Genomic DNA, 26,829 nt, shown 5'->3' on the forward strand with positions numbered 1-26,829 from the left:
CATGGCCAGGCAGCAAAAACACACCCAGATTCAGTCTCAGACTTTGGAATCTTTCTTTGGTGACAAAGAAGATCAAAACATACTGCCTGAAGAAGTCAACAAAATGCAAGAGCCTACACCAAAAGCCTCCAAGAAAAATATGAACTGGTCTCAGGCCATGGAAGAGCTCAAAAAGGAGTTGGAAAAGCAAGTTAAAGAAGTAGAGGAAAAATTGGGATGAGAAATGAGAATGATGCAAGAAAACCATGAAAAACAAGTCAATGATTTGCTAAAGGAGACCCAAAAGAATACTGAAAAAAATATTGAAGAAAACAACACTTTAAAAAATAGACTAACTCAAATGGCAAAAGAGCTCCAAAAAGCCAATGAGGAGAAGAATGCCTTGAAAGGCAGAATTGGCCAAATGGAAAAGGAGGTCCAAAAGACCACTGAAGAAGATACTACCTTAAAAATGAGATTGGAGCAAGTGGAAGCTAGTGACTTTATGAGAAATCAAGATATTATAAAACAGAACCAAAGGAATGAAAAAGTGGAAGACAATGTGAAATATCTCATTGGAAAAACCGCTAACCTAGAAAATAGATCCAGGAGAGATAATTTAAAAATTATTGGGCTACCTGAAAGCCATGATCAAAAAAAGAGCCTAGATATCATCTTTCAAGAAATTATCAAGGAGAATTGCCCTGATATTCTACAGCCAGAGGGTAAAATAGAAATTGAAGGAATCCACAGATCGCCTCCTCAAATAGATCCCAAAAAGAAAACTCCTAGGAACATTGTTGCCAAACTCCAGAGCTCCCAGGTCAAGGAGAAAATACTGCAAGCAGCCAGAAAGAAACAATTTGAATATTGTGGAAAAACAATCAGGATAACACAGGATCTGGCAGCTTCCACATTAAGGGACTGAAGGGCTTGGAATACAATATTCCAGAGGTCAATGGAGCTAGGATTAAAACCAAGAATCACCTACCCAGCAAAACTGAGTATCATGCTCCAAGGCAAAATATGGATTTTCAATAAAATAGAGGACTTCCAAGCTTTCTCAGTGAAAAGACCAGAGCTGAATAGAAAATTTGACTTTCAAACATAACAATCCAGAGAAGCATGAAAAGGTAAACAAGAAAGAGAAATCATAAGGGACTTAGTAAAGTTGAACTGTTTTGTTTACATTCCTACATAGAAAGATGATGTATATGATTCATGAGACCTCAGTATTAGGGTAGCTGAAGGGAATATGCATATATACATGTGTATACATATATATACATATGTGTGGGTCTATGTATGTATATGTATACACACACAAAGGGCACAGGGTGAGTTGAATATGAAGGGATGATACCTAAAAAAATTAAATCAATTTAAGGGATAAGAGAGGAATATATTGAGAGAGGGAGAAAGGGAGAGATAGAATGGGGTAAATTATCACACATAAAAGTGGCAAGAAAAAGTGGCTCTGTAGGAAGGGAAGAGGGGGCAGGTGAGGGAGAATGAGTAAATCTTGCTCTTGTTGGATTTGACCTGAGGAGGGAATACCATACACACTCAATTGCGTATCTTACCCCACAGGAAAGAAGGAGGAAGAAGATAAAAAAGGGGGGATGATAGAAGGGAGGGCAGACAGGGGGTGGAGGTAATCAAAAACAAACACTTTCGAAAGGGGACAGGGTCAAGGGAGAAAATTCAATAAAGGGGGATAGGTTAGGAAGGAGCAAAACATAGTTAATCTTTCACAACATGAGTATTGTGGAAGGGTTTTACATAATGATACACATGTGACCTATGTTGAATTGCTTGCCTTCTTAGGGAGGGTGGGTGGGGAGGGAAGAGGAGAGAGAATTTGGAAGTGGGGTGACAGATGGAAGGGCTGACTGGGGAACAGGGCAACCAGAATATATGCCATCATGCTGTGGGGGGAGGGTAGAAATGGGGAGAAAATTTGTAATTCAAACTTTTGTGAAAATCAATGCTGAAAACTAAATATATTAAATAAATTTTAAAAAAAAGAAAAAAAGAAAAAGAAAAGATATCACGAAGATGATTTAATTAACTGTGCATCTCATCCAAATCAGAGATTCTCAGGGTAGAAAAGGGAGACCCTGGAGATACAGTCACAGGGAATGAAACTGACTACATCAAGTCAATAAGTTTTTATCGAGTTCCTACTATTTGCCAGCCCTATGCTCATTGCTGGGGCGGGGAGATAGCATTTTATTTATTTATTGTTTTAGTTTTCCAAAAAACATTACATATATTTATTTCATTTGATCCTCATAGCAACCCTGGGAAGTAGGTGTCATTTTTATTCCCACTTTACAGATGAGGAAATTGAGGCTGAGAATCACACAACTGATAAGTGTCTTAGGCAGTATTCAAACTCATATCTTCCCGACTTCAAGTGTATCACTCTGTGTACTTCGTTTGGTATTTGGTTCTTCAGTGTTCTGTATATGATACTGTAATCTTAACCTGGAAATTAGTATTACCCTATATGTCTGGAGTCTGAAGTAAATAAGGCAGAGAATTCATAGAAATCAATGGACTAAATGGAAATCAATCACAAACTGGCTTTCCTCTACCTTCTAATCCTTCTTTTCTCCTCTTTACGTGGGGTTTCTGTGATATTCGGTTCCTAAGAGCAATACAGGATGTGTTCCTGGAGGGGTAGTAATAGGGTAGGTAAGAAACTTTGAAAGAAAGGAAATATATTGGGAAAATGAGAAAAGGAAGAGATGGAAATGGACAACAAAGGAAAGTCTAAATTGGGGAGAGGGAATACTTTGTTGCTACTTAAGACTGTTTTGGTCTGACTCCACCTTGATTTGGCAGCTCAGAAAAGGCTCTTGAAATGTGTGGCTAACTGTTCATAGGCAGGTCATGAAGCTTATGAACCCCATAGACTAAATGATTAGTCAGAACCTCTTCTCACCTATTTCCCTTTCTCCAACTCTGTCCCTAAGAAGTCCCAGATGGATGAGACTTTATCTCATGTTGTCAGAAATCTCTCGGACAGTAAATTCTGCTCCTCAAACCATTATTCAAATGCCTCCATGTCTCAAAGTCTGTAGTGCTTTAAAACTAATTAATTGTCCAATGCACTCTAAAGACAAGATTGAATTTGCATGATTCCCAAAGAAGATTCATTCTTCTATGAAACAATATTTGTCTGGGGAAAATTTAGGCTCTATAAAGATTTCTTCTCACTCACTATATATATCTAGGTAATTCCCAGAGAGCTCAAAGCCATATAGAAACGTGATTTCATTCAGATTATAGCATTGGTGTGAAGGCAACCCATGATGTTTCCCTGTTCTTCATTCACAGAGTCACAAATGCACCTAGGGATGAGAAGAACTATTCAGATACATGAAATGTGCCTTAACCTGAAAAAATCAATAATTTTCTGAGCTCAGGGCCCTATAATTAAATAATAAGAAATCTACAAGAATAATGATGATAATACCCAAAAGGTAGGTGTGATTTGTTCTTTAGAAAACCTAATACAGCACCTTTCACAGAGGAATTTACCCAATATTTTTGGTAATGGTATTTTTGGTGATGATTCCTGTTTATAAATAAGGAAACTGTATACATTCTTGTTTGCACATAAAGAAACTGCAGGAATTCAGGACAAAAATTGTCAACTTTAATCCACCCCTTTCAGTCTCTCTAAATTAAACTCCTGAGTAATCTTCATTGTCCTAATTTCAGGAGTGTGATGGGAATTGAAAGAAATTTACTCACCCAAGCCCAGACTTCATATATAAGATGGGCCTGGGGAAACTGGAGAAGGGGACAAAAAGAAATTCAACTGGCAGGCTTGACTTAAGGAACTCATACTGTGTCTGAATATGACTGTGGATCTGACTCATAAAAGAGCTGAAATAGCCATGAGGATGTCACCTAGAGTAGGGCTTCTTAAACTGTGGGTCAAAACCCCATATGGGGTCATGACCCACAGTTTAAGATTCTAGAGCAGGCGTCAAATATGCTGCAGGCTGGCAACACTCCCACTGTAGCCTGAACAAGATTAAAATATAATTGGGAAATATTTAACAAAATTAACAAAAACACAATAGAACATAGATAATGTTAATATGTGATTTTTTGAAGTCAATATGAGACCCCCACAGAGATACTTAGGTAAATAGTCCTCCATTTTTATTTGAATTTGTCGCACTGGTCTAGAGGACACTCACAAAAAGTGACCAGCCTCTCTTCTGTAAAGAAGCCACATGTTTGTCTTTCATTTTCAAGGGGACCAGTGACATATTAAAGTCCAATGGCAAGACAAAAGTCAAGATGACTGGTGATGGCCCAGGATGCAGTGGGTCACCCTGGCATCTTTGATGTCTGACCAAGTTCTAAGAACTCCAAAGCATCTGCTTCAGTCGCCTTCATGACCATTGGAACAAATTGTTGTCATCTGCCCATTCACCAGGAGAAATCGTCATATGTTTGAAGCAGATTTCTCCCACCTTGTTGATGAGTTTGAGGTCTGTTGGTTACCCTCAACCTGGTTTAGCCCCTCTGCCCAGACAGTTTACTGAGGTGTGGCCACTGCACATGCTACCAACTTCTTGGAGCCACAGGTGAGAGATGGGTGAAAGGCAGGCACCAACGGTGGATGAGCAGCCCTGAAAAGGGCTCAGCAAGCCCTCATGCCAAAGATGCTAGTCCTCCTTGAACCACTAGCTACACCCCTGTAAAGATGCCACATAAAGGCAGTAATTCAGCAGGGGAGCAGCAGACAGCAGTATGGAAGAAAAAGCAGTCCAGCAGATGACGTCAGCAGCTCTGTAGGGAAGGAGTACTAGGTTCTTGCTATGATATAACCTTAAAAGAATGAGTCGTCCAGGTTATGTTTATCTTCCCTTTCTTCCTGTGAGAGGGTGTATCCTTGTTTGTATGGAGGGGGTGTGTAGTTTCCTTGATAAAATGCTTTTATTTTCAGTGAATATTTCCTAAGGTTTGTTTGGGTAGGTGGTTTGGGCAGCTAGGTGGATAGAGCCCTGTCTGGAGTTAGGAAGACCTGAGTTCAAAACCTACTTCAGGTAGCTATTATTGGCTGTTGGTAAAGAAGCAATCAGAGCCTTGGCTTTAGGGTGATGTTGATCTAAAGTGTGTTTTGAACTGGTTATAGCTTTAAGGGTCCCACATTTGAGGGGGTGACCCAGATGACATAAAGGACAAGACCCATTCAGTTAGTAAGGAGGCTCTGACTAGTCCCTCTCAGTTCATATGGTGCCTATTACCTGGAAGCAATTTTCAAGAATAAGTCAACTTGAAATATAAAGAAAGTTAATATCTACCTCAGTTTCATCCAGGGGTCAGGGGTAAAAGGAGAGACCTGTAGAGATACCAAGTGGTATATTAAAATAATAATAATTAACATAGTGCTTACTATGTTCCAGGCACTGTGCTAAGCGCTTTACAATCGTTACCTCGTTTAATCCTCACAACAACCCTAGGAATTAAGTGCTGTTATTATCACCTCCATTTTACAGATCAGGCAACTGAGTGAAACAGAGGCCGAGTGACTTGCCAGGGGTATACAGCCAGTAAGTAACTGGGACCAGAATTGAACTTAGGTCTTCCTGACTCCTGGGCCAGTGTTCTGTCCACTCTACTACATAGCTGCCCCTGATATGACATAAAGTTTCTTGCTCAATGGTCACGTCAGTTCTTCTCCCCTTCTTCCCTCTTTTCTGCCTTCTCATCTATTCATCTCTACCCAGAGCCCACTTTGAGATATAAAATGTCTATACTGGGGTTACAAACCTCCTGGCATCCATCTCTCCCAGCACAGACATAACCACACTAAATGAGAAACTGTATAGTTGCAGAATAGGCCCCCTGTACATTTTGTCAAGAAGTAGTCTCAGGGTATTTGCAGTGGGTTTGAGGTTCTGCCGTGTATTAATTCTCCTACGTCAAAATTTTGAGTATTCAACCACAAGACACACAATTCCAGGACATCACAGCTTTGCCCTCCACCTCCTCCCTAACCCAGACCATGAATGTGTCTAATCTGGTATGTATCTCCCCTGCAGAGGCCAGGAAGGCATGCACGAATGTACCTGGTCAGGCCAGGCCACAAGTGGAATGGAATATCATATAGGAGTCAGGAGTGGGGGTGGAGAGGAGATAAAATTGAAAATTCTTTTCTTATCTATCCCCACCCCACTCTACCACCCCGAGACAATCTGTCTGTTCCTAAAGCCGAAGGTTCAAAGTTTAGGAGAAGAGTGTATGTTAGTAGCCACAGCTGTTCATGTTATTTCTGGAGTCAGATCCTCTACAGCAGCAAACATCAGGGTAATGGTTACATGCAAACCCCCATTATATTTCCATTTTCAATGGCTCTCAGCCTTTTGAAAAATAATTCTTGGGGCCAAGTATTCTAGTCTCAGCTCAAAGCAAACTTTTTTAAAAAATAAATTTGAGGAAAAAAATTTTGTAGCTGAGCAAGAATTCATGGGCACATATTCAAAGATCTCAAACACAGGGAGTGGATGGAGAGCTGACATCAGAGCCAGAAAAACTTGGGTTCTAATTCTAACTCTGACACAGCCTGACTATGTGATTGCCTAGAGTCACATAGTGCCCTGGAAAACTTTCCAAAACTGCCTTTATTCTCTAGGAACTATAAGATTGGGACTGTTACAGGAATGGCTTACTGTACAGAAAAGTTTCCCACTTGCAATAATAGAGGGTGTTTCCATGTAATAGGAATTCCCTAAGCCAGTGAAATCACAGTGCCTAGACCAAGTCCCATTCAAAGATCTACATATTCTAAACCACCATGCCCAACCACTTAATAATTAGGCAGGGTCATTGAATCCCACTTCAGAGATTGTCTCTCCTATTAAATACTCCACAGAGATGGATACCATCTCATCACTTGGATTGGGAACTCCTGAAAAGCAGACTTATCTCCCTTACTAGAGTAAGGGTAGATAGAGATGGATTTAGTGAATAAATCAAATCACCCCATCTCATTGTAAACCTTAACTAGGTGATGGGTGTGTTTCAATCAATCTATGAAAGTCCTTAGACCAAGTAGGGAAGGGGGGCCCTTGATCAACCAGCCTTGCACTGGGAAGTATGTTCTGATTGCTGAGGAAATCTGGTCATTGCTAGGAATCTACAATTTTAAGCTAGTTTGGATCCAAGAGAAGAAATGACAGCTTTCTAGCAAAATCTCTAAAGAGTAACAACTTGGGGAGGGAGGCCTTGGCCTGAGAATTCTCTCCTTTTCCTCTCACCCTGGCTGGAAGAAGACCTTGCAAGCTCTGAAAAGTCCAGAGGATTTTGGATGTCTTCCCTTCACATCAGCCTGCTAGCATCATGTCCTAAGAGAAAAGTGGCTGTCTATTGGTGGTGGTGTTTGCATTGGGAAGTGAGAAGAGACTGGTTGTGGTTTCAGAAGGCAGACTCAGGAAGCTATGTGATGCCCAAAGGGAGCTTCTTGAATACCTCACAGAGAGAAACAAGGGACTTCATCCAATCAGGAGTTGAGAGTTAGTCTTTCACTACATATATGTTAAGACTGAACCCTGGATATGTATGTATGTATGTATATTATGTATATGTGTACACACACATATATGTGTTTGTATGTGTATATATATATATATATATATATATGTATACAAACACATATATTTGTGGGATAGTGTGTCATGGACTTTGGTGGGAATGTTTTGTGCCATACTGTTCATGCTATAAATACCTCTTTTCTAAAAGCGAATTGAGTCTGACTGAGTAAATGATATCAGCCAGTAATCATGGCAGGAAACAAAATGATGTGGGATTTTGAACTATTGGTATTACCCCCAACCCCTCAGGGCTACCCCTAAGAATCCTGGGGGATGTAGTAGCCACTACTCTCTGGGAACCCAGCCTGCCACTTCAAGTGGTAGTTGGGATAATTGCCTAAGATCATGTGCTACACTAAATTATAAGCCCACTGAGAACAGGGATTATGTATTCTTTTTTAAAAATTAATTCATTTATTTTTAGTTTACAACATTCAGTTCCGCAAGCTTTTGAGTTTTAAATTTTCTCCCCTTCCCTTCCCTGCCCCTCCCCAAGAGGGCATGCAATCTGATATGGGCTCTACATATACATTCATATTAAACATATTTTCACATTAGTAATGTTGTAAAGAAGAATTATAACCAATGGAATGAACCATGAGAAAGAAGAAACAAAACAAAAAAGAGAGAGGGCAAATAGTATGCTTCCATCTGTATTCAGACTCCAAAGTTCTTTCTCTGGATATGGATGGCATTTTCCATCATGAGTCTTTTGGAGTTGTCTTAGAACTTTGCATCGCTGAGAAGAGCCAAATCTATCAAAGTTAGCCATTGTATAATGTGGCTGTAACCATGTACAATGTTGTCCTGGTTGTGTTCAGTTCACTCATCATCAATTCATATAAGTCTTTCCAGGTTTTTCTGAAGTCTGCCTGCTCATCATTTCTTGTAAAGCACAATAGTTTTCTGACTATATATTCTTTGCCTTCGTACTTCCTACATAGTACCTTTCCCATAGGAAGCTATTTATTAGATAGTTTTTGAATGAATGGATGAATGAATGAATATGAATGATACTCTTGGGTTCCCTTCCCCACTTCCCACCACCATAGTAAGCACTGAATTTAACCCCATAAAAGAATCTGAATTTTAGTGCTTCCTTTGTGTTTTCACCTCTAGCCTGAGTGCTGGACCATTGGGGTAGCAAATACAGTGTCTTTTGGAAGAGAAAAGAATTTATTTTTGTAACCCGGGGCTCAAGGTTGGCATATTTGCATAAGATTCCTTTCACTGATGAAGATGATGGTATGTGCCTGCATAAGAGGTGAAGCTGGCAGGAGAGTTTAGGAGGGCACAGACCTTTTTTTATTCCTTTCTGTTTAAAGAGGAGGCACAGGTGGTTCTAGACCCTCTTTGGGGGAGGGAGAGAAACAAAAACAGAGAGGAGATGGAGACAAAAAGACAGAGAGACAGAGACATTGGAAAATGGCAGCCACAAAGAAAGGCTTATTATCTCAACATGTCCCTGATTTCCAGTTTGTCTTCCAGTAGGCTTCGGGGAATTTCCCCTTGGGTAAGATCAGGGACTTTCTCTCACATCTTTGAGATATTTTTGAGCTGAGATATATCGTTCTCGGTGGGAGACTCATTCTCTCTTTGTATGGTATGGTGTTTTCTAATTTGTATAATGTCTCCAATTTCTCTTTGCTCTTTGATTGGATAAATGGGTTTACTTTCTATTTACTATCTGTGGATCTTTTGTGTGACTAGCATTTGGTGGGAAGGGGCCAAGACTTCAAATATAAGCAGGGGATTTTCCTTCATCTTTAAGGGTTAGTGACCTGGAAAGCATCTAGAAGCAAAGAATGAAATAATTTCTGTTAGACTAACGATATTGGGGGGGGGGGGCACATGCAGATAGATACTAGTGCCTCCTCGCTGAGGACAGCACAGTGGCTAGCCTGGTGGAACCTGTTTTCTGTCACCCCTCTCTACAGGAATTACTCCATTTTGGAGAGGGGTGGTCCAGATTCCAGAGATAGCTATTCATACCTCCCCTCAAGTTGTATTTACATGAACTCATGTGGACATATACATAACCTAAATGGACAACATAGAAACATGCTATACCCCACCCCATTCTCATTTTGTGTTTCAAAAGAAAGTAAAGGAGGGGAATTCAACTAAGTGATGAAGTGATGGCAGCCTGAAACCACAACTATGCAGCAATCAAACAAAAATATTGGGTGTTTATGAAACCCCATGGGTATGGAAATGTCTGTATTTACCAGATGATGCCGTGAATGTGCAAACCTGCCATCTGTGTTTTGTCTAGGAGTTTGCAGCAAACTTTTTTTTTTAGTATGGAGAGTAGCTTCCCATTTGGATCAAGCAACTATGTATTAATTAGGAATACATTTGTAATATTATCATTTTTACCCTTTAAAAGGATAAAATTATTTTGAGGGAATATGGGTTTGTGTGTCTACGGAAGGGGGTTTCTAGGGTAGAAACTTCCTCTGCTAATGGAGATGAGTAATTCTTTTATAATTTTAAAGAGGTACCAGAAAAATTACACCTGTCCACAAGCATTTATTAAGTGCTATACACCAGGCATGTTACTAAGCTGTGGGGATACAAAGGAAAGCAAAAATAGCGCCTGCCCTCAAGAGCTTACATTCTAATGGGGGCAGACAACATATAAATAATTATGTCCATATATGTGCAGCAGCTGGGTGTTGCAGTGGGTAGAATGCTGGACCTGGAATCAGGAAGACCTGAGTTCAGATCCAACCTTAGATACTTACCGGGGCAAGTCACTTAACTTCTGTGCACCTCAGTTTTCTAAACTGTAAAATGGGGGTAATAATAACACCTGCCTCCCAGGGTTGTTGTGAGGATCAAATGAGACATTTGTAAAGTGCTTTGCAAACCTGAAAGTGCTACATAAATGCTTCTGATTATTATTAATTTGTTTGTGATCACACAGTGAGTGTTATATCAGAGAATAAACCTGAACCCAGATTTTCCAGTCTCTGCGGTCAGCTCTTTATCTACCGGGCCATTTGTTGTTGTTCGGTTCATTCTGACCCTTTGTGACCCCCATTTTTGGGTTTTCTTGGCAAATGATACTGGAGTAGTTTGCCATTTCCTTCTCCATCTCATTTTATGGAAGAAGAAATTGAGGCAGAGTTAAGTGAGTTATCCAGGGTCATACAACTAGTAAGTATCTGGGGCCAGATTTGAACTGATGAACGTGAGTCTTCCCGACTCCAGGCTTGGCATTCTAGCCACTGCACCATCGAGCTGCCCACTATGCCATGCTGCCATTTAAAAATATTTCACTTTTTAAAAATCATGCAAACATTTCAAAAGGTCCCTGAAGCCATATTGTCTTAAAGAAGTTTGTAAGGTTTCTTGCTCATTTGCATTTATTGGTACATATATATTATATATATGCAATACTTATCTTAGTAAATCTTAAAACCATAAATTACTCCTCAAATAGAGAAAACTGGGGCCCTGTGTCATGCCTACTACCTTATTTCAGTTAATAATGGACAGTTAAGGAGGTCTGTCACTAGGGTTAAAATTCAGAACTTAATGGGAAAGCCAAGGAGTGAAGGGGCCTAGACTTACAATGGGGGAAAGGTTGACTAGTCAAATAGTCAAATTAAGGACTAAATTGACCAAAAGAACTGGCTTTACTTCAGGGAAACCATGAGAACAAAGAGACAGGGCAAGATTAAAAAAAAAAAAGGTATGGAACTTCTAAAGGGAACAAACAGAGTTTGGAGACCTACAGAAAAGAAAACACCAAGATTTGGAAGCTTGAGCAGTGTCAGTGCCAGAGATTTGCTAGAACCAGCTGGAACCAGAGAGCCATTTCTAACGTTTCAGAGTGAGAGTTTGCACCTCGGAAAATATACCATGAATTTTGGCTTGATTTAATGTCTTGTTAATTGTCTAGACATTGCGTTTGAAGAGTCAGCAAGACATCCAGGTGGATCCTTGCTTTTTATATTGACATCCTCATCACCTAGCACAGTATCTGGCACACATTAAAAGCTTAATAAGTGCTTTTTCATTCATTCGTGGAAGGAAGAAGAGGATGTCTGAGATGCGACAAAGGTTGGCAAAGCAAAAGGAGGCAGTGGCTGTTAAAAGATGGAGGTAGATGATGATTGATGGAATAGGATTCCAATGGAAATAGGAGTTGATAGATCCTAGGGCATACATAATGGAGCTGGATGAGAGTTACTTCATTCTGTGAGACAGGAGGGAAGGAGAAAAGGATTGGAGAAGGCATGAAGAAGTATGTGATATGGAAGATAGGGGGCTGAGGGATATGGCTCTCTTCTCAGTAAAGTAGGAAGTGAGGACAGGCACTGGTTTATTTTTCTGGGGGTGGGGCATTTTTTTTTGCTTTTCTTAGTATCGCTAATGCTTAACAAAGTGCCAGGCACATGGTTAACACTTAAATGTTTAATGACTTGACCTGAGTAAATTCAAGAACGTGACGTAGAGAAGACCCCTTCCTTGACTATATGAACTAGCTTAATAATTCCAGATTTTGCACCTCAGGGTCAAATCAGGCATAAAAATTGAACTTAAGGTGTTCAGTATCTATACGTAAAGCATTGACAATGAATTCTACATAAATAACCATATTGACTTTAACATGACTTTTGTTGGGTCTTTTGAAAATTGGGTTGGCTACCTATTAAGTATCTATACGATTACAACAGAAGGAAAACAAGCAGATTTCCCAAGGAATTTCCCAAGACCAGATTTGGTGACCCCAAGTCTGCACTCTGAATCTCAGAGATAAGAAGTCCAAAGGATCCTACCTTAGCGCTTCAGGCATTTCCATGAAAATCTCCTCACCACTACCATGGAGGTCAGTATGAAAAATCTCTTCCAGCATGTCCATTCTGGGTGGTGAGATTTTTTCCCTTGGCTTAAGCCAAGTTAAGAGCGCAGATACCACAAACACACAAATAATTAGAGAGTAATTTGGAACAAATGTGGACTGGAGTCCTATGCACAGCTCAGTGGAGACTTGCCTTAATGTGCAACTAGCAAAGGCCCTTTTATCTCTCATTGGGGAAAAGAAATTCATTCCTTCATTAAACACACCCAGAACTCTGAAGAAATACACAATTTGCTTTTCAGAGTTTCCCTTGCCTTGTTTAGAACAGCAGCATCCTATAGGCTGGTTTTACTATCCTCAAGCTAAAATCCCAACCATGAACAAAGCTCCTATGCCACCCAAGAACCTCTGGATACACACATGACACTGAGTTTGTAAAATAAACAAATACATCTCTGATAAGGGAATCCTTCTCCCTGCAGATGGCATGACACCTACGAATAACCTGAATGGAACCTTCATTGTTTCGGCTTTCCTAGGGTGACAGCAATCTATAGGTCCTCAGGTGACATAATGAACAATGATAGAGTGTATACTCTACTAAGCATTTTGGTATTTTAAAGATGTGCCTAGCCAACTACTTGCAGCTACTGTAGAGGTGGAAGGCCAATAACACCAGCACACAAGAGGGCTGCTAGCACAGGTTCTTTGATCTGCTTTTCTAAGGAAAGCAACTTGAAGGGGTTTAAAATCTCACTTTAACTAAACATACATGTATCATTCACTTAGTTTAGGGGAAAAAGTCAGCACCCTGAACTTCAGAGAAAACACAAATAGAAATTACAAGCAGAAATTATATAAACAGAGCAAATAACACAAGTCAGCAGGCAGGGCTTCTGACTGTCTGTCCATAGCAATACATACATAGTTACCAGAGAGAGAAGGACCAACAACATCTGGGTTTTCAAAGCCAGGGAGCTCCTTAATGGCTATCCAGAGACTCATCTGGACAGATCACAGGAACACTCTTCCAATGAGTGAGCCCTAAAGCAAAATGCTAACCTCCAAATACATATATGCTTCTTTAGGGACAGGGGCATCACAATCATGTGATTCAAACTTGTGTGACTTAGGCTTTCTTGTGACTTAAGCAGGTCATCAAAAACTCTTGATTCAATCAAAGACTCTTGATTCAAACAGAGGCAAGACTCACAAAGGCACTTAGTGCTGAGCACTCCAAAAGAAAAAAAAAACAGCAAAAAGTCCCACTTTACTTGCCATTACAACATATGCCCCCAATTCTTCCTGCTTTCTGCAGAGCATAGCATGGGTATTATCACCCATGCATAGAGAACAATCATTAACAGAAGACTATGTGAGCAAATCCTTTGGCCAAACCATTGTGTTTGAGAGGCAAAGGCGTAAAAAATTATGAGCTTTCTCAACAATGGATATAGCCACTGAATAAAAGGTTGTCTACTATTATTCACAGGCTCAAGAGGAAGGGTGATAGTCCTTCTGGCTATAGCTAAAGCATAAATATAACTGTGGCACTTTATGGAGCATCATTTTAAATGTGAACAACAGGAAGATATATCACAACAAACCCCTGATGCCCACTGAGAACTGAGGGGTAACATAAGGAAGCCAGTCTGAATCAAAACTGTCAAAATGCTACAACTTATACTCATGTCTGGGGCAATGGGGCTTCCTCTCTTGGTTCAATTCAGTTCCAGTGGATTCCAGCATATTACTCAGAGATGTCAGAGAAAGGCCTGGCATAATTAAAGATACCGGGTTCAAAAGCAACCATCACCAGAGTCCAAGAGAGATTTGGTTGTCAAGCAAAGATATAATTAAACTCTATTGTAGACAAGATGCTGAGAATATGCCAGAGGTCATCTCAGATAAATCTCCCCAACATATGGTCATTTCGGTGATGTATACAGTATTGTGAAAAGGAAAATGATGACATGAAGCCCTTACACATTTTTTAAAAGTTAAGTTGTTTTGAGTTAAGACAGCTAGGTGGCTCACTGGAAAGAGTTCTAGGCATGGAGTCAGGAACATCTGAGCTCAAATCTGGCCTCAGACATTTAATAGTTGCATGACCCTGGGCAAGTCACTTAACCTCTGTTTGCTTCAGTTTCCTTATCTGTAAAATGGCGACCCTCACAAGGTTGTCCTCACAATAACCCTGTGAGGTAGATACTATTTTTGTTATATATCATATTTATAATAGTATAATATTATGGAATATATTATTTTGAAATGAAATAATATGTATTTAAAAAGTATTTCTCATCACAATGCCTGGCACATAGTAGGCACTTAATAAATGCTTAGTCCCTATGTTGTTGTCATTCAGTTGTGTCCAATTCTTCATGACCTGATTTGGGGTTTTCTTGGCATAGATCCTGGAGCAGTTTGCCATTTCCTTCTCCAATTCATTTTACAGATGAGGAAACTGAGGTAAACAGAAGTAAGTGACTTGCCCTGGGTCACACAGCTAGTGTCTGAAGCTGGATTTGAACTCATGAAGATGAGTCCTCCTGACTCTAGGCCTGGCATTCTATCTGCTAGCTCTTGTTATGTTTTCCGATGCCATAGATAATTCTTTTTTAAGTTTACAGATTCAGTGTATTTGTACAGTATCAGTGTAATTGTTGTTTTCTTTTTTTCTTTTCTTTTTTAATTTATTTTTAGTTTTCAACATTCATTTCCACAAGATTTTGAGTTACAAATTTTCACTCCATCTCTATCCTCCCTCTCACCCCAAGATGGCATGCATTATGATTGCCCCTTTCCCCAGTCTGCCTTCCATTCTATCACCCGACTCCCCCTCCATCCCCTTTCCCCTTACTTTCTTGTAGGGCAAGATAGATTTCTATACCCCATTGCCTGTATATCTTATTTCCCAGGTGCATGTAAAATCAATTTTTTTTAACATTTGTTTTTAGAACTTTGAGTTCCAAATTCTCTCCCTTCCTCCCTCCCCACCCATCCCCCTTGAGGTGAGCAATTTAATGTAGGTTATACATGTATTATTAGGCAAAACACTTCCATAATAGTCATGCTGTATAAGACTAACTATATTTCCCTCCATCCTATCCTGTCCCCCTTTATTCAATTTTCTCCTTTGACCCTGTCCCTTTTCAAAAGTGTTTGCTTATAACTACCCCCTCCCCCCAATCTGTCCTCCTTTCTATCATTCCTCCCCTCTTATCCCCTTCTCCCCTACTTTCCTGTAGGGTAAGATACCCAACTGAGTGTGTATGTTATTCCCTCCTTAAGCCAAATCTAATGAGAGCAAGATTCACTCCTTCCCTTTCACCTATGTACTTGTTATTTTCTTACAATCTTTTTTTTAATCCGAGACTTCATAAAGAATCTTATGATTCTAGTTCCCCAGTTTTTTAGTGCAAGATCATTTTGTCAGTTTCTACACACTAGGCACTGTGCTAAGCATTGGGGATACACAGAAAAGGCAAAAACACAATCCCTGCCCTCAAGAAGTTCACATCCTAACAGAAAAGACAACATGTAAAAACTTATACATATGAGATACGCATGGTATAAAAAGAGGGTAATCTCAGAAAGAAGGTCAGGAGTTTGACTGTTTTGTTTATTTACATAAACACTTATTGTCCATGTTCCTCTTCTCTGCCTTAGCCGCTACTATGTAAGATTAATTCTATTACTTTCATTTTATTGATATTTTTGGTCATCTCCCCAAGTCTTTTGCTCCAGCAATAATTATCTACCAAGTGCCTCTAGAATGATTGACACTGACCCAGACACTTCTATTAAAAAGAAACTTTTCATTAGGCTAGTTTATCAACGTAGAGAAATCATCGACAATGATTTCTGACTGTCTTTTTTGCCACACAAGTCTAGGGGTGGAAGGAGGAAGAAGAGACATTATAGCTGATCCAAAAGCAAGGAGGAAAACCAGAATTTTGAAAACAGGATCATAGAAATTAAGAGAACTTTGAGAAGGAAGGAGTAGACAACATTGTCAAATGAAGCAGATGTCTGTGGGTCATGACTCAAGAAAAGGGTTGGATGAAGAGGTTAGGAGGTCCCTTGTGATCTTCCAGAGAATGGTATTATAAGTAGAGGTAGAAGAAGTATATTTTCCTGTCCAATCAGTCAATTCACAGATGAGGAAGCAGAGGCTTAAAGTGTTTAAGTGAGGGACCCAAGGTCACACAGATGGAATTTTGAGGGCAGAAGTCAGGTAGAAATACATAGGGGCAGCTGGTGGCACAGTAGATAGAGTACTGGGCCTGGAGTCAGGAAGACCTGAATTGAAATCTGGCCTAAGACCCTTACTAGCTGTGTGATCCTGGGCAAATCACTTAACCTCTGTCTGCCTCAGTTTCCTTATCTGTAAAATGGAGATTATAATAGTAGCCACAGTTGTTTTGAGGATCAAATGAGTTAGTATTTGTAAAGTGCTTAGCACACTGCCCAGTGTGCAGCAAGTGCCATGTGAATGTTGGCTATCATTGAGGAGAGAGTGTGCTGAGAAAGTGCAGAGAGGAAGGGTATTAACAGTGAAGGGAAGAAGAGAGCATTAGCTATTTCCTACACACAGCACACGGCAGCCAAGTGGCAGAGTGGATAAAAGGCTGGGTCTGAAGTCAAGAAGACTCATCTTCCTGAATTCAAATCTGGCCTCACATACTTACTAGCTGTGTGACCCTGGTCAAGTCACTTAACCCTGTTTGCCTCAGTTCCTCATCTATAAATTGAGCTGAAAAAGGAAAAGGAAAACCACTCTAGTGTTTTTGCCAAGAAAACCCCAAGTGAGGTCACAAAGATCTGGACGTGACTGAACAGGAAAATACGTAGGACTCCATCTCTTACATATAAGCCTTTCTCTTGCATGGGTTATTTCCTATATCCAGAATATTCTCCTTCCTCACCTCTGTCTCTTGGAATCCCTGCTTTCCTTCATGCCTTAGCTTATGCCCACACCTTCAAGAGGTCTTTCTCTGATTTCTCCAGTTGGTAGCACCTCACCAAGTCAATGCATATTTATTTTACATATACATATACATACACATACACATATACATACATATATACATACACATGCATATACATACATACACACACACACATATATATATCCTGTATCTGTCTATGAACATGTTATACCTCCTCTCCTTGAGGACAAAGACTATCTAGCATCTTACATAGTATCTAGCCCATAGCAGGTTCTTAATAAATGCTTATTGATTGATCGATTGACTGACTGATTGAGGAAGGAAGTCTGAAGGGGTAGCAGGGTTGAATGTTGTTCAGCTGGGTGTGGGGGGCATGGAGGCAAATTGGATAAGGGAAATCTACAGATATTTATAGGCAGAAGGGAAAGAGCCAGTAAAGAGGGAGAGAGAAGTAAGATAGAGATAAAGTAAGAGGGGATAGGACTAAGAATATAGCTATATTAAAGTTGAGGAGATCAGATTCTTAGTGAATTAGGTGGCAAAAGATGTCTTGAACTGGGGGTTCAAGGAAAGCACATATGGTTTGAAACAGCCCACGTGGGGAACATTACTGGTAGTAAATCAGAGATGCACCAAAAATTTGCCCAACAACAAGAAGGATCCAATTGAGATTAATAGCTTAAATTTGTTGTGGACCCATCTAGAAGACTAGAAAGGGGAACTAAAAAGAACAGTGAATTATTTATGATCTGTTTTCTGCCATATGCCTCAGGCCCTTCAAACCTGTAAAAAAAAAGGGGAGGGGAATAATGACTTGAAAACCTACCTCCCAGGAAATAATGGCTGATCTACCCCCACCATTGAACAGATAATGTCATGGGAAGCAGCAGTCTCCTTCCCTCTTTTTCTAGAATCCTCATACACGTTGCTTCTGTGAACAGCCAGCATCTGGAATCTTCAGCTGGTGGGGTCTGGCTGGCCAGTGTTGGAGAGGGACTTTGTGCTATAACACGAATGGCTTCTCCTCATGTGAATTGTTTATTTCTTTTAATCTTGCCCATAACTTTTCTTTTCTACTAGATCCTGCATTTAAGGCCAAAGTTATAGTGCCAACAAGCACACAATATATCCATGGGGAAATCATTATTTGTCTGTGTGTGTGTGTGTGTGTGTTTGAAGCACTTGTTTGAACCTTTTTTAAATGATTTCCCTGGAAATTGGTCTGGCTTAAATGTGCTTATCCCCCTTGCCTTTGTTAGCTCATGTTTGCATTCACTGTGCATTAGTAACAGATGAGCAGAGCCGTGTATTTAGGTCTTTGATGCCCTGTAGTTGCTTCCACATTTTGAGTGTAGATAAAATCAATAAGAATTGCGGAAGGATGCGATGGATGGCTAGAAGCCCAGAGAGAAGAACAAAGCTGTCTTTGAGTGAGGACTGGTCTCAAGACCTAAAAGTGAGTTTGGAGATCTACCTTAATGCACATAGAATTTGCCATGACAGAGAGAAATTAAATAATCCAAAGATAAGAAATGTCAAAGTAAAGGCATAACTAGGAGGTGGTGAATAGAACAATTTGCTCATGACTTAGTCTGGAAGGAGTAAATAGAAGAATGACTGAGGGGCTCTGCTTCCCAAATCTGCCACTTACTTGCAATGGGACCTTTCTCAATTCACTCTACTTCAATGGCATTCAGTTTCATCATCTTGAAAATGAAGGAAATTGGATTAAATGATCATCAAAGTCCCCTCCTCTAAAATTCTATGATTCTGGTTTCAAGGAAAAAGAAATAACTAGAATTTTCAGTGTGTTTCCTAAACACATTAATCAAACAGAGGAATGGAGAGGTTTTATCACAGTCCAAGAGCCTGGACATTGCAAAGAAAGGAAAAGAAAATGGTGTGAAATAGAGAAGAAGTCCTTCTGGGCGTAGGGGTAGAAAGCCTTGCTGATGAATTTGGTTAGTGGCTGTGGGCCCCTCCCAACTTCTGTTATAGTCAAGGCCCTTCAGACCAGAACTAAGAATAGAACTGGAAGTGGCAAAGTTGGCAGCAACCATGATGGACTAAAGATAGGTGAACGCAAGTCACCGGCTGGTTTTAGCATGTGCAAAAAAAAGTATTGCTACTCTGAAACAGACAAAAATATCGATAGCTCAGCAGATTGCCTCTGACCCTTTCCCCTCACCTCTACAAGTGAATCTTTATTAATAGTTCTGTCCTTATCATACTCCAAAATAATAACAATGAGAATGATGATAGCAGCTAGCATTTATATATTTTATATTTATATTTTAGATATAACGTATATATAATATATAATAAATATATAATTTTATTTATATATTATGTATGTTATATTTATAATATATAAATGATATTTATATATTATATGTAAATTCTATTTTTATATAATTTTAAAGTTTTTAAAGTGACATAAATATTATTTCATTTGATCCTCACAACAACCCTGAGAGTTAAGTGCTATTATTTCCACTTTATAGATGAGGGAACTGAGGCAGGCAGAAATTAAATGACCTCGCCAGGGTCATGTAGCTGGGAAGTATCTTGAAGGAGGAATTGAACTTGGCTCTTCTTGACTCGAGGTTCTATTTGCTTCACCACCTAGAGATGTAATAATAATGATGATGATCAAAATTAAACAAATTCTGAAAAATAAGTTAGCTCTATGACCTTCAGAATTTCCTGGTATCTCCAATTGTTCTTTTTACAGACAAGTTTGAAACTAACTCAAGTTTGATACAGCTAGATGGTACAGTGGATAGAGCTATAGTCAGGAAGACTTGAATTCAAATGTGCTCTCAAACATTTAGCTATGTGACCCTGGGCAAGTCACTTAATCTGCATTTGCCTCTGTTTCCTCAATTATCAAAAGGGAATAATAATAATAATAATACTTACCTCACAGGGTTGTTGTAAGGTTTAAATGAGATAATTGCCAAGTGCTTAGTACAGTGCCTAGCACATAGTAGGTGTTTAAGAAATGCTTATTTTCTTCCTTCTCTTTTTTTGGGAAGGCTTTTTGTTTTTTCCTTCCTTCCTTCCTTCTTTCCTTCCTTCCTTCTCTTCCTTCCTTCCTTCCTTCCATCCTTTCCTCCTTCCCCCTTCCTTCCTTCCTTCCTTCCTTCATTCCTTTTCTTTCCTTTTTTTGAAGATTTTTGGGTTTTTTTCTTCCTTACTCTCTCCTTCACATCCTTCCTTCCCTCTCTCCCTAATCATTATTCCTGATGGACCACTACAAGATCTGACTATTCCCCATCTGTGCCTCCCCCATACTGCTAAAATATTCAGTCACTATCTGTCTTTCCTTCTCTTTGATGTTTAGACACAGTAGCTCATCTCTTTAGTACCTCTTCTCCTGATGACTCTGTGACTCCTTAAGTAAGAGCTTAGACTCACTAATCCAAGCTGCATCACTTTGATCTTTCCTAGAGATAGAAAGCTCATCTGTTTTATAGAAAAATTCAGACTGTTTCTCAGCCCGCTCCCCCCAGGCATCTCAGGTGTCTGTGGTAAGAGGTTTATCTCTTTTCTATTGGTCTTGATAGTACAAAAACAAGTGGTCAAATCAAAGCTGTGATGCTCCAATCAGCCTGAACTCTAGACTTGCTTAAAAGAAGTTTGCACTTGAGATGAACTAAAATGCAAAAGAAATTTTTAAAAATGCTATCAATACTCATACAGATCTTAATCTGTTTAGTTTTTTTGTGGGGTTTTTTTTTTTTGTTGTTTTATTTTTTAGATCAAGCACAGTAGAGAACTTTGAAGGAATGGTAAAAATATGCAACAGATGACAATGCAGGGAACTCGTAAAAGTTATTCTCAGCTAAATGTGTTTTTTTTAAGATCTGAGGGAGGGGGGTTTGGGGGATAAAGACTATAGAGTATATTGTTGCTTTTTAAGCCTACCTACTTACCTTTTTTGCATGTCTTTCCTACTTATGGGAAAGAGACAGATGAGAGATGCAATGTAAACATTTCACCAGACTCTGATGTTGTTTGTAATGAACTTTTTCCCCCTTTGCCATGACATCAGGACACTACCAAATGGTTTTAAGATACAGCAATAAATACTAGGCTTAGCTATGGAACTGGGGACCACTGGAATGCTCCCAGAAAGAGATTGCTGGAAATAAGATCTGTCTCAGCTTGGATGATGTTCTCCTTGGAGCCAAGAGGATGCAGGATTTGAGATAACATCTTAAAGTTATTTTCAACCCTAGTATCCTATGGGGGAGAAGAGAACTAGTCTTAACATCCCTGAATATAAAGGGGAAAAAATTCTTAGTATGGAAATGTCCATCTACCTCCATTCGTCTTCTATTTAATGAAGGATTAAAAAGGCACTTCTGAATTCTATTACAGTTAAAGATGTATTCAAATTGGGGAGATATTCTTTTAATCTAGCATGATTGGGAGTGAGTTCAGCTTCTCTGTGTGAAAAACAAACTCTATTGTCTGCTTGTTTATAATTAGTAACATTATCCACTGCATCTAGCACTGGCTGTAACGGATAAAAAGAACAGAGCTTCAGTTCTTTGTTTAAGGTCCAATTTAATGCATAATTTATATTCTGGCTTAAGTTGCATCATTTTATTACACCAGTGTGTCCTCTCCTTGTTGTAGTAGGAGATAGTTCAGTTTATTGATGTGACATATTTGGATGTTACTAGAAAATTTCTGTACCCAACTGATCCCTTTGTGAAGCTCAAATGGGAGAGATCTTCTCAAAACCAGTCTAAAATCCTAATGCCTTTTCACCATTTTTGTAATTGTTCCCACATTTCTTCTTATGCCTAATTTTAGCCCTTTCCCAGTTCACTTTGGTTCAGCAAAAGCATGTCAGTCACCTACTGTGTTCAGGGCACTATATTGCCAGATGGGGAAGATACAGAGACATAGTCCCTAACCTGGTCCCTCTAACTGTCTCTCCAAGACAGAGAGAAAAATGGGAGTGACAGACAAACACCCATAATGCAAAAAAGAACATAGCAAGAACATGAGAGGAATAAACCAAGTGCTACACTAGCTCCAAGGAAGGATCATTTCCAGTTCAGATTATCAAGGAAGGTTTTATAGGCTCATAGATGTCTGGAGGGGAATTTGAGAGGTCATGAAGGCCAACACTCATTTTACAGATGAGCAATCTGAGACCTAAAGAAGTTTAATGATTTGTTCTGGTTTTCACAGATAGCAAGAGTTTGAGATAGGAAATTAATCCAAGTCTTCCTGATTTCAAGTCCAACGCTCTATTCGCTATACCACATTCCTTCATAGCAGAGGCATGGGTCTTAAAGGATGGATAGGATTTCAATACATAGAGATGGGATAGTGCAATTTATAAACTAAAAAGTTCAAACTAAAGTGCAGAAATGGGAAATCCCTGGATAGTTACGAGGGACTGAAAATTGTCCAATTGGCTAAAGTTTAGTGTATGTGATAGGAAGTTGTATGAAATAAAGCTAGAAAGACAGAGTGATATAAGATTTTCTACATATGCAAAAATATAAAGGATTTTAAAAGCTATAGTTCCTAAGGAATAAGGAACCATAGAATAGAGGAAGGACATGATCAGATCTATGCATATGGTAGTGATATGAAAGATACCACTGGGGGAGTTGAGACTGGAGAGAGACGAATCAGGAAATCATGCCCCAAGGGGCAAGAGCCATGCTTCTCCTAATATGTTGGGAATCTTGACCTCAAGAACTCTATCTCCTGTTTTCTTAGTCAACCTAAGTAATAGTCAACCTGGTAATACAATCCATCAACAGTAAGGCATGTGCTTTGAGTTATTTTGGATTATCACTAATCCATTTGCAACCTTTCATCTGGTTCCCCTTGTGACCAACTCTCTTCATATGTAAAATGGCTAGCCAGAGTTAAAGAAATAATCTGTAGCCATGGAGCAGAGTGATATCAACCAGTCTGTGTTAGAATCAGATCATCACCTTGGGCTTATTTGAATAGTATTCAAACTAACTGAGTCAACCAACCATATATTATTGTGAAATTGCTGAATGACAGATTTTTAGTACAGTTTTGTTTTTGTTGTGTTTTGGACTGAATGCCTTGACATTTTATATAAACATAGCATTCTGCCCTACTCAACCCTCCATGGAAGTCAGCTGCGTGAAAAGGATTCTAGGTGCAGAATAAGAGAGTGATCGCCTTGTTAGCACTCTACAACAGGAATTGGAATTTTTTTGTATTCTACTGTAGATTAATATTTCTTTTTCAGGCTCATCATTGGTCTATGATTATTTATGTAGTTTTAAGAGATGGACACGGGGGCATCTAGTGGCACGGTGGCCAGTCCAGGAGTCAGGAAGACTCATCTTCATGAGTTCAAATCTGGCTTCAGACACTTATTAGCTGTGTGACCCTGGGTAAGTCACTTAACCCTGTTGCTTCAGTTTTCTCTTTGAGAAGGAAATGGCAAACCACTGTGGTATCTTTGTTGAGAAAAACCCCAAATGGGGTCATATAGAGTCAGACTTGACTGAAAACAACTGAACAGCAACAACAAAACCCGATGGTCATGGGCACTCAGCAATTTCTGGATGACTATCTCCTGGACTTCCAGACTTGATCTGTTGGATTTACTTTCTAACATAGTCAGTCTATTGAATTAAGATCTTTCTTGGTGGCCTCATCAGCTCCCATGAGTTTCATTATCTACTCTGTACATATGATTACCAGATCTAAATATCCAGCCACAGTCTCTCTCCTATGTTCCAGAACCACTTGTTGAGTTGTTTTTCAGTCATATCTGACTCTTTGTGACCCTATTTGGGGTTTCTTGGCAAAGATACTGGAGTGGTTTGCGATTTTCTTCTCCAGCTCATTTTACAGATGAGAAACTGAGACAAACACTGTTAAATGACCTGCCGAGAATCAAAAACCTAGTAAGTGTCTGAGGCCATATTTGAACTCACAAAGATGAGTCTTCGTGACTTCAGGCCCCAGCACTCTCTCTGCCATGCCACCTAGCTGCTCCTAGAACCACATTACCTGTCTGTTTGATATTTCAAACTGACTGTCTCATAAATATGCCAAAATCAACCAGTCCAAAATAGAATTCATTATTTTTTTTTCCTAAAACTCAACCTCTTATTGAATTTTTGTAGAGGGCATTACTATCTTTCTATTCTCTGCTCTGTCCTCAACTTCTCTTTCTCCCACTCCACATGTCCAATCAACCACCAAATCCTGCCATTTCTACCACTGCTATACCTCTTGAATCTGCCACTTTCTCATTTCTCAAAGAAACTACTTTAGTTCAGGCCCTCATCACTTCTCAGCTAGGTTAAGGTAAGAGTTTCCGTATTGGTCTCTCCCCAGTCTCATTCATCCTCCATGCATCTCCTGAAATAATTTTCCTTAAGTTCAGATCTAACCCTGACACCTCACTACTCAGTAATCCCTAGTGGATCCTTATTACCTCAAGAATAAAATATGAACTCTCTTGTTTGACTTTTAGGCTCTCTAGAACCTGACCTTATCTTTCCAGCCTTATTACACATTTATCCTCTTCCTGCCCTCTGTGTTCCAGCCAAACTGGCCATTTTTAAGTTTCTCAAATACAGCCTTTCATCTCCTTCGTCTGTTCCATTGTACTGGATATTTCCCACATATGGAAGATACTGTCATAGAATATCTTAATTCTTTCAAGTCTGCCTCAAAATTCTAGGCCCTTCAGATATTACTGTGTAAAACAAGAGAACAAAAGTATACCTAGTATATACTCCCTCACTTCACTGGAGACAAAAAATGCATCAAACTGGGCAATACTCACTTTTTAAAATCATTAATATCACATTTATGGTAATTTAATTTTCCTTTAAAATAGTTTTTTTTAGTCATAAATTGATAGACTAAGAAAAAAGTGATCTGGGCTTTCACTGAGTTATCAATTGCTATTATATATCAATATTCAGTTTGTTCTGAGTTCAAATCCTGCCTCAGGCACTTACTAGTTGTGTGACCCTGTGCAAGTTACATATCTTCGTTTGCCTCAGTTTCCTCATCTGTAAAATGAGCTAGAGAAGGAAATGGCAAACCACTCCATTATCTTTGCCAAGAAAACACCAAATGGGGCCATGAAGCATCAGATATGACTGAAAGGACTGAACAATAACTACATTCAATTTTCATCTGTTTGGTTATTTCATTTTTAATAATATATTGATATATTTTGTCTGGACATAACAGGCACTTCCTTTTTCACTTTATGTGTTTTGTATATACTTAAATGTTTCTTCATGGAAGTTCCTTAAGGGAAGGGACTGTTTTTATGGTTTTTGCTTTTCTTTATACTCCTACCACTTAGTACACAGTATGTGGTGCATAACAAATACCTAATAAATGCTTGTTAAATGAATATTTCCCAACAAATCTCCAAATAATGGCCTCCTACACAAACATACATATATAGACCTTCAAAGAACATTTGCTAAAGTGAGTTAGTTCAGAGATCATTAACAGAAAGGAAGAATGTGCGTTTTAACTTTGACAATCTGGTATTAACCTTGACCATTTCGTCTGGCTGACTTTTGTTGCTTCTCCACATTGCCTGTATTTACATCATCGTAGTCATTGTATATATTGTTCTTTTGGCTTTGCTTTCTTCACCCTGCATTACCTTTGTGTGAGTCTTCCCAGAATTCTCCAATGTTTTCATATTAGTCATTCCTCACGTTGCAGTACAACTCCATTATATTCCTAGCCCATAATTGTTCATTTTCCAATTGTTGGATACATATTTTGTTTCTAGTTTTTTTATTATAACAAAAAATGTGCTTTGAATGTTTTTATAGCTATTGGTATTGCTGTCAGTAGCCTCTTTGTTGTCTCAGTAATGGGAGATCTGCCTCAAAGCTTAAGAAGGATTTAGAAACTTCAATTGTTTTCCATAATGGTTGAAGCAATTCACAACTTTATTCACCAAGAATGGATTAGAATGCCTGCCTTACACCAGCTCTTATAAAAATGTTTTCCCATCTTTCCTATCTTTGATAGCGTGACATGTTTTAAATGATTAGTCAGAATTGTTTTAGTATACTTTACTGGTGATTTAATAGGTTGTTATTTTTTTTTTTTTGGAGGAAGGCAGGGCAATTGCAGTTAAGTGACTTGCCCTAGGTCACACAGCTAGCAAGTGTGTCAAAGATCTGAGGTCAGATTTGAACTCGGGTCCTCCTGACTCCAGGGCTGGTGCTCTATTCACTACACCACCTAGCTGCCCCATAATAGGTTGTTATTGATAGCTTATATTTCTTTTATTGAAAATTTTTTTTTCTCATTCATCAACTGAGAAATACCTTTAATCTTACAAATCTGCTTCAGTTGCCTCTAAAATTTGGATTTTAGTCTTTTTCCAGGAGCAATTAGTATAAATTTTTCCACTCAAAACCTAGGTCCTTAAATTTTCAGTGTG

This window comes from Trichosurus vulpecula, chromosome 7, assembly GCF_011100635.1.
Source record: "Trichosurus vulpecula isolate mTriVul1 chromosome 7, mTriVul1.pri, whole genome shotgun sequence".
Taxonomy (NCBI): Eukaryota; Metazoa; Chordata; class Mammalia; order Diprotodontia; family Phalangeridae; genus Trichosurus; species Trichosurus vulpecula.